Source organism: Amblyomma maculatum, chromosome 7 (genome assembly GCF_055883805.1).
Source record: "Amblyomma maculatum isolate TAMU_Amacu chromosome 7, ASM5588380v1, whole genome shotgun sequence".
NCBI classification, from domain to species: domain Eukaryota; kingdom Metazoa; phylum Arthropoda; class Arachnida; order Ixodida; family Ixodidae; genus Amblyomma; species Amblyomma maculatum.
In genome coordinates, this window is record NC_139350.1 from 125,046,039 (window position 1) to 125,055,680 (window position 9,642).

General features: G+C 42.9%; 1 long non-coding RNA gene across 1 annotated transcript; it reads right to left on the reverse strand.

The window, feature by feature from the left end:
• Positions 1–3,336: 3,336 nt before the first annotated feature.
• LOC146184666 (uncharacterized) lies at positions 3,337–4,044 on the reverse strand. Its single transcript, XR_014708579.1, has 2 exons — positions 3,914–4,044; positions 3,337–3,479 (listed from the first exon to the last, which is right to left on the reverse strand). It is a non-coding gene; the product is annotated as an uncharacterized LOC146184666 (long non-coding RNA).
• Positions 4,045–9,642: the final 5,598 nt, after the last annotated feature.

Sequence of the window (9,642 nt, forward strand, 5' to 3'; positions counted from 1 at the left end):
ATGTCTTTTTCATGCATGTTAACCAGCATGATTAACAAACAGACCTTGTGCACAAACCAAAAGTGCCACGAGGCCACACAATATGGCAGGAGCTGCTAACTCGAGCTTGCAAAGTTACATCGTGAAATTTGTTCTGAGACGTTTCAGCTCCAAGTAAGAAAGGTTACTCCTAGGCCATGTAGGCATATTTGTACAGTTTGGTTAACACAAGCCTTACAGAGGTCTCCGTCAAGTTGTCTTTCACATAACACGGCAGCCTATGACTGCATGCTAATGAGTATGTGTGAGATAACAGAGACATGAATTAAGAAATTAGGGATTAAGTGTGTAGCAAAGGGCATATACAGTTGTGAGAAAAAGTGGTATACTCCACACGCTGCAAGAAAACTGCCCACCAGATTTTTCCGACAGAGAAGCAGTTATTTCTGAGATATGCATTACGTATCCTCCTTGATATACTTGCCATCTTGCCCAAGCAATTTTGTGTGGCACATTTTGTTATACTGAAAAAATTGAATCGTTACGGTTTGCGTCGAGTATACCACTTTTTCTCACGGGTGTACATTAATGGGAATCCACAGTGGCATCCGCAGACAAGAGTCATCAACACTGGCACATCATACCCTTACAGGTGGAGGTTAGGAATCTCCCTAATTTTTGTCTACTCAAAGCTTAAGTCATTTTCTTCGTTCTTCTAGGTATGGAGGATGTCAAAATAATAGCATCAAGAATGCCTAAGACCATCAATTAAGAGGAGGTTGATCTCGTAAATAAATATTTCACAAAATATGGGTGACTAGCAGTGCTAGCAAAAGTCGAATCTTAGCGGAAAGGCATGAAATTGAAATGCAACGAATGCAGAGATGTGTTGCGAGACGATCAACTGTCGTGTGCGACGTCTGTCTCCGTTAGTTTGATCAAGTGATTGGCCAAAGTTGATGGAGCTTGTGGTCTTGTGAGAAGTGCAGTGTAGTAGCATAGATGCAACCTTGCCCATTAACAATTTGAGTGCCGTAAGTGCATCATATTGCTTTTGTAAGATGTTCATAGTTTCCATGCAAACATTGTGAGAAATTTCCTTTTAGTGAATGTTTGCTGAAATGTGAATATAATGTGCAATAAAACTAGTGTTTTTTGCTATTTCCTTTTTCATGTATACATTAGTTCTGTAAAGAACTCCACAGGCTTGGAGGAAATGTAATGGCATGCTTTTTGTTACTAGACCCCATCTTGTTGGCTCAGTAGTTAAGAGCGCTCGGCTGTTGAACCCATGGATGCAGATTTGATTCCAGCCGCAGTAGGCATTTCAGTAGAGGCAAAACAATAGGCTATCATGCACCGTGTGGTGCCATTGCTTGCAAAAGAACCCCAGGTGGTTAAAATTATACCTGAGCCCTCAAATATTGCGTCCCTTATAGCCATAGTTGTTTTGGGATGCTAAACCATATATTATATATCACATCACTGTCTGAGTAAGACGCTATTCATATTCAAATAATCATACACAATACGACCAGTTTTTTCTGCATCGGACAGCATGTGTTCTACAATTTTATTTTAGCCTTCATGAAGAATGCCACATTGGCTCCACACGGCCTTCTGTCAACCCTTGGTATGTGTCACAATCCCACGGCCGATTATGTATTTGTCTAAGGGCACCTGTGCATGCATGGAGGGGACCATTACGTTCCATTTGTCAGAACTGAAATACATCCTTTACATCACTCCTGTAATTCAACTGCTTGCTATTTGAACTGTCCAGCATTGATGCAAGCTTCAAAGAAGTGCTATTAGCAAATTAATCCAAGAACTGCTTCGGTTTTATCTTCAACAACTGTTCCAGAACCATAATTAGCCAAATGTTGCACAACATGAATGGGAGGTTACAAAACCTAAATAAATGCACATCCTACAAATGGTATGTAGGGTGTCACATCCTAAAGTGACATATATGAAGAATACTGCAGTGGAGGGTTCCAGATTAACTGCTTGGGCTTTGTACCTTGCATTGACATATCGCAGCAAATAGATGTGTTTGCATTTCGCCTCCACCAATGTGCGGCTGCCATCACTGGGGTTAAAGTATCACGATGTTGGGGTAAGAACGCAATGCTAAGACGTCGCAGCGTGTAACCTCTCCAGCATTACAGCTGTCACATGCAAGGCAGATATTCATGTTCAGCTTTGGACTGACAAGCGTAAACGTGTACCATTTGCATTTGCCTAGCTTGACAAAGCAAGAAAAAAAAATTTAAGGAAAAGCTAAAAAAAAAAACACAATACAGGACTAGTCATTAACACATATAAAGCGCATTGTTCCTTTATTAATGATGAAGTGGCCTTCAATAACAGCACAAAGCCTGAAGGAAGGTGCTGTGCCTGGCAGCTAATATTTTCACCTGTAGTAATGCGCATCTTGGGGGTGCTGAGCACTTATTTTTCTGTCCACTCCAACATGCGAAAACTACATCATGTGCATTCCCAACTTTGTGCAACGCCAGGTTAAAGTATTGCCGTTCAATGCTTTTTGCAAGCTTCAAAACAATAGGCGTGTACTTTGTAGAAATAGCCCATTTTCCGAGTTTTAAGCTCCGTAGTGCAGTCTGATAAATTGTCGATCACTTATTTTGGTCTGACTGTTGCACAGCGCGCGTCAATAAGTTTACGACGCTCTCTTTACGCGACATTTTCGGACTTACCACTGAATAAACACTGACATGCACGTGGATCATCGGCGATCATAAGTGAACACCATCTATGTGAATACCACGACCTAATGTAAAATACAGTAGGTCGTGGTGAATACGCTCAGCGCACGTTCATCACAGCACTCTCGCAGGACGTAGTCCGGACCGTGGTCCGGACATCACGCATCTCACGAAAAGCACAAACCGGCGCCTATACCTCCAGCCATACAGCAAACAAAAATGACGCGATGCTTCCCTAGCAAAAAAATCCGATAGAAAACTAATAGCCTATCAGATTATTGATATTGGTTTTATAGGTCTGCCAGAGTATTGGTCTTATGGGTATCCTAGCCGATTGGTTTTACAGGTCTACTGGAGTATTGGTTTTATAGGTCAATTGTTTACTGGTCGTATAGGCTATGGTTTTATCGGTCCTATGGCATCTGATAAACTGATAGGTCTGTAATGCTAGTATACCCATAGCTGTCAATAATCTGATAGACCTACAAAACCAGTAGGCTTCCTATTGGTTTTGTAGGCCCTATGGAATATTGGTCTCATCGAGTAGCTGCGGGTGTTTTACCTCTCCGGACACCTGAAAGGAGAGGGCAGCTATGTTCCATTTTCTAGGGATGAGTTACGCAGCAGGTGCATGTATACACATTTTATTCCACAATGACAGCGGCAACGCATACTGGCACATAATCCAAACATTGACTGCATCCAGGTAGCCCTCGATTCCAAGATTGCGGATTTCGGCCCGATGATGTAGTCTCTCGAATGCTAAGGCACCTGAAAGAAATAAAAAATTGCGTTACAGCTTGAAAAATAAGCGATTTCAAGAACGCGACACCACCATGACTTCAAAAAATCGGTCCACACATATACCGGCAACCGCGATTGCGCGCGTCAGTTAGGAGAGGCGCCGCCATTACTGAACGCCGAGGTAGCTGCTGAACCAACATTCCGCCTTGCGCCTCACCACAGGTTCTGCCACTTAAACACAGTGCGCACGATATTCGAAAACAGATTAACGCTAAAAAGTTTCATCAATACTTTCAAGAAATCGTGCCGACAACTTTAAAACTCGACGCTGCGTTATATCACACCGCGCGATTCAAATTCCTTTGTTGGCGTGCAGGCAACGGCATTCTGCAACGCAAAGCCACATCATACACTGAGAAAGTATAAACGTCAGCCCGAAGTTGCAAGTGATGCACACGCACCTGATCAAAAGCTGAACGTGCGCTGGAACGTTGATATCCTCGAGAAGCACCCCGAAAATCGGCGAAAACTTGTAAACACAGGGCACCGACCGAACTGCCGCCCGATCAGCGATCGCGCCAGCGCCAATGCCTCTACGGAGCTGCGCATGCGCGCCCAGAGGAGAGGTGGAAAGGAGGATGAGAGAGGTCAGCACGGGAACGCTTGCGCGGGAGTGGGAGTCAGAGAAAGGAAACCTACCTCTCCGCTGCGAAACGCCGCCGGCATCGCGCTACCGCGTCGGCAGCTCGAGCCGTACTCGTCGCGTGCTCGATGTCGACTCCTCTCGCTTCGGCGGCGGTTGCAGCGTTGCAGTTGCTTGGACGCGCGCCTCTCAATCCATTTGCACATGTAGGTGATTGTGACTGAGCTGGGCCCCGACAGAACCGTGCTATATCCGCGTGCTTTCCCATCTCCATTCAGTGATCCAGTAGCAACAGCGTCGCGCGTCTTGCGGCTCCAACCGTACGTAGTTTGTTGAGACCGCGCGCAGCGTTCTCAATTGTTATTGCGGCTAATATTGTACGTTACGGCAACACTCAATAAACGGGATGAATGCGTGAGTTTTGGGGATGTGTCCGAGATGGAAAAGGAAACAATGACAAAGACCTAAAATCTCCAACGTACTGATCCTGCATGCAAGACCCATAAACAAAGGCATACTGATGTATCAGACACATGAACCAATATGTAGTAGTCTACAAGACAAGCATGTATCAGCCTATAAGATGTATGGGCTTCTGCACTGGTCTGATACTTTTCTTATACAACCCACCGATAAACCTATGAAACCAATACTATTGCCTATAGGACAAATATGTACCAGTCTATAAGATTTATGAGTTTCTGAATAAGTCTCATAGAAATGCAGATAAAACACATAGCATACCTACAGAACCAATACCGATTCTTATAAAACCAATAACGCACCCTATTGGTCTTTTTTGCTAGGGTTGTATTAGATCGCGGTGGACTAGAGACACGCAGGCGGTACCCAGCAGCTTTTTCAGCGCCGCTTGTCTGTATACAACTTGCAGCACCGCAAAGCATCAGCAGAAAGCGACGCGTTACGTGACGCATTTGATCACTGATGGAAGTGAGGAAACTTTGAAGAATCGAAACTACAAAACTACCATCGTAGACGATAATCCACAGGATAACCAACCAGGCTGGCCGTCATCGATACCATATAGCCTCAACGATTACATAAGCGCTTGTGCTTCTCTGCCGCGGTCCAAAACACGTAAACCTATCGGGCCATCACGTAGTCTATCACCCATTGCTACAATCACACATCCGAGGACCTCGGATCCGTCCTGGTTTTCCGACGTATCCCGGAGAAAAAACGCATCGTGTCCGCCGGACGTAAACACCACCGATCGGGTCCGTGAGATATATTTCCCGGATCTGCCAGGCTTTTCCGACGATCCCGAAGAAAAACACACCGAGTACGTCGGATGTAGTACCTTTAAAGCCATTGATCGGGTCCGTCCGACGTACCTTTAGCCACAGCCTTTTTATATTCACTGCACAGCTACAGCAAATGTATGTCGAATCTGCATGTTTGAGGTCTAGAGAATTCCCCGCCCGTCGCGCCTGCCGAGGCAAAGGTGTGCTCCGCTGTAACAGAGATGTTTGAGGAAGACTAGATAACTACCGAGCCTGAATTTCTCCTTACGAGAGTACTTTCGTGAGTTCTAGATTAGCGCCAAGAGTGCGGGCACTTCTAAGCGGTCACCATGTGCAAACAGATGCGAACCAGAAATGAACCTGAAAAAATTCTGTCATTTCACGGTCAGTGTTAATATATGGTTCACGTGTACATAATCATATTTATTTTTTCAAGTGTCACCACAAATCTACTTAGTACCAGATACTTCTATACCATCGCAAACAGGGCTTTGCTTGGTAAACCTTTTTGCTCCAGCCTCACAGCTGTGCATCAGTACAAGGCACAACCATATCCGCACTGGCAGTGCTGCTTCCAATGTGCAGGTCCTGATAATTAAACAGCAAATTAATATTCCACGCCTATTCTGATTTTCACTATGATATGCATGAAATAATTACAAGGGCTCTGTAGGCTCTTGTTCAAAAGAGAAAGAAGTTTGAGCCAGAAAACCATTGACAGATTTCATTGAAAACATCAAAGAATAACTGCTTTCAGATGTAGATAAATGCTGCACTCAACATTAATCACCATTACTCTGTCAGGCAGCATCTCCAGTGTATAATTATTCTAGTAGCATTTTGTAGGAAAGCAAGCATTCATTAGCATTCATCCATTTCACTTCTCAAAGCAAAGAAAAAAAATATCCTTGGACAACACCGAACCTAAATTACATGTCGACTTTGTTATTCGAGATGGTTTGATTTGTAGCACTGCACTGCTAACCTATGGAAATATTGTATAACGCAGAAATACCTCCTCCCTCTAGCAATACACCACATGGATAAAGCAGAAGCATAAGAACAGCAATGGAACAGCCATTAGCGAGATAAAAAATAGAACTGCTGCCAATTGTAGATGCAGTTTCAGCTTGAATTGTCTAGGTACTGCATAAAGGATTTTAACTGTTGATAATTTCACAATTAAGAAATAAAATCTGCACTTGTTTCAAACCAAAACTTTTAGTGCATAAATCAAATGCACTGCATAGAGAAAAGGTGTACCAACTAAGTTTGTTGTACATGAACAGCTTCTTTGTTTCAAAACAAAGAAAATCTTACAAAACATACTGCACAACTCCTGAAAGAATGCTTGTGTCCAGGACTTAATTCAGAGTGGTTAGGGTGCTCGACTTCTGTGGCCAAGGATGCAGGATCAAATCACAGCCACGGCGGCCCCTTTTCGAGAGGCAAAAAGCAAGGCGCCCATAGGCTGCGTGATGTCAGTGACGCTAAAAACCCCAAATGGTCTAAATTTTCTGACTCTTCCACTACAGCATCCTGTACAGCTTGAGTCGCTTTGGGACGTTAAATCCCACAAACCAACCAACAAACTCAGAAAGCACACAATTGAATGTGGTGCAAACCGTAAACAGCATGGTTTTGTGATTTGCATTCTGGCACAAAAAGAAATTTTCCCCTTAATAATATCAGGATATACAAATAAAATAGTCTATTTAATTAGCTGATATGGATTAGAAACATTATACTGTTTCATTTTAATGAGTGCCAGAAAACTTATGGTCATGAAATTCAGTAGCTTTAAAAGCTCCATGATAAAATCTTACCTACAGACATTACGTTTCAAAAGAAGCAGAGTTTTTATGTGCTGCAAAATGCTAGTAACACATATTCAAAAACCCTAGATGGTCGAAATTATTTCAAATCAAACACAAACTGCATCGCAAAACCTGTATGCAAGTTAGAGATAAGTGCGACATGCCGTGTTGTCCCATATCATTTCATATTGCTCTGTTTCAACATGAAAAAGAAGACCACAAGTTAGAAAGAGAAGGCGTGTCCCTGTGATCATTGTCTTGCTGCACAACAAAAAGTCACCCTGTGTACCAAGCTTCTGCAACTTAGTAGCAAAACTGTATTTGCACTCTTCTAAGGATGCCAAGCTGGATGCACTTCACAAAAAACTAACCAGCAATTCTCGCACCCAGTTTGTGCACACCACTGCATGTGTTGTACATAGGTGCACTCTTTGACACGGTCAATATACCTTCAGAGCCAATTTACTGCTGTGTGCCCAGGATAACGCAACCTTTACATTCACCACTGTTCCCAAGTTTGGACATCGGTCATAATCATCATAATTAGCCAGACTATACCCACTGCAGGGCAAAGACCTCTCCCCTATTCCTCCAATTTACCCGGTCATGTGCTAACTGCATCCACTTAACCCATGCGAACTTCCTTAACCACTTCCACCCACCAAACTTCCTGTTGCCACCTGCTACGCTTTCTTTCCCTTGGAATCCAATCTGTTACCCTTAACGACCATCGGTTATCCTCTTTTAGCACAACCTGCCCTGCCCATGCTCTTTTCTTCATTACTTCCTCTAGAACGTCATTAACTCGAGTTATTTCTCTGACCCACTCTACGTGCTTCCTTTCTCTTAACACGTTACACCTATCATTTTTCGTTACATAGCCCCCTGTGTTGTCCTCAACTTAAGAAGAACCTTTTTACAGGGTATTCTGTGCAACACAAACACGCACAAGAAAAAGGACACCACGGGCGCCCATGCTGAACTCTTTCTTGTGTGTATTTGTATTGCACTCGGTACCTTGTAATTATTTGTGACAGCCAACTAGCTCAGGAGTTAACTCTCTTAAAGAACCCTTTTCATTAGCCTCCACATTTCAGCCGCAAAAGTGAGTAAGGCAAGATGCAGCTGTTGTATACTTCCTGGGTGATACCGGTAAGCTGCAAGTCATAATCTGCGAATATTTGCCAAATGCGCTCCATCCCAATCTTATTCTCCTAGTTATTTCCCTTCCATGGTCTGGATGCGGTTACTACCTGTCCTAAGTAGATATATTTCAGAAGGGTAGATACTTGGGCTTGTTGGTACATGATCGAAGGGAACAAAATGTAGCGCACCTTGACAAGGACAGCGCTGTGTGTGTCTTCTTTCTCTGTCCTTGTCTTGTTGCGCTACATTTTGTTCCCTTAGATATATTTGCCTACTACTTCCAGTGCTTCGCTACCTATTGTGAACCTACCTTCCCGAGGCTGTTGAACATTACCTTAGTCTTCTGCATATTGATTTTGAAGCCTACCTTTCTGCTTTTCCTATGTGGGTCATCATCCTTCTTTGCAGTTCATCCCGTGAGCTACTTTGCAGATTACCGCGATTCGAGAATTGCAGATTACTGACATCCGCCCTTATCAACTGCTCCCATTCCAAGTCTCTGAATACTTCCTCTTAGTAAGCTGTGAACAGTACTGGGTAGGTCGTGTCTCCTTGCGTAGTACCTTTTTATATGGGAATTTTGTTACTTTTTTTATGCAGAACTATGGTTACTGATTGAACGGGTAAAACTGCGTCTGCGCCTTGTTTGTGCCTGTGTGTTTCTTACGTCCTGTCTATTTTGCGCAGTTTTACCCGTTCAATTAGTATGAACCAACCAGCCCTTCAGAGTGTATTACTTAATGGTTACTGTGCAGCCGCTATATATATCTTAATCCAGTACTTTTACAAACGGCTCGTCTGCAACCTGATTTCACAATGCCTGCATGACTGTCGAGGTTTTTACTAAGTCAAATGCTTTTTCGTAATCAATGAATGCTATGTATAAGGGCTGGTAGCTTAATTGGTTATTATATTCCTAGCATTTTGCTATCACCTGATTGATGATATGGACATGAAATTTTCGAAAACCTGCTTGATCTTTTGCTTGATTGAAGTCTAAGATTGTCGTAATTGTGTTAGCGATTTTGTGATTACGTTAGTAAACACCGTTATATGTAACAGATAGTAAGCTGATTGGTTTGCAATTTTGAACGCCGCTACAATCCATAATTTCAAACTTCCCGCGTCTCGGCTGCCGATGGTACTTCTGGTTCCCATTGGTTGAAAATAAAAGAAAACTTATGCTCCATTTTTGGCTTTCAAAACGTTTCAAAAACAGGCTAACTTTTTATTATATTATTGATAAAATGATTGTTAATTATTGTTGCACTTTTGTATACAATACTACGATACTACTACTCACATGTAACTGCTTGGCA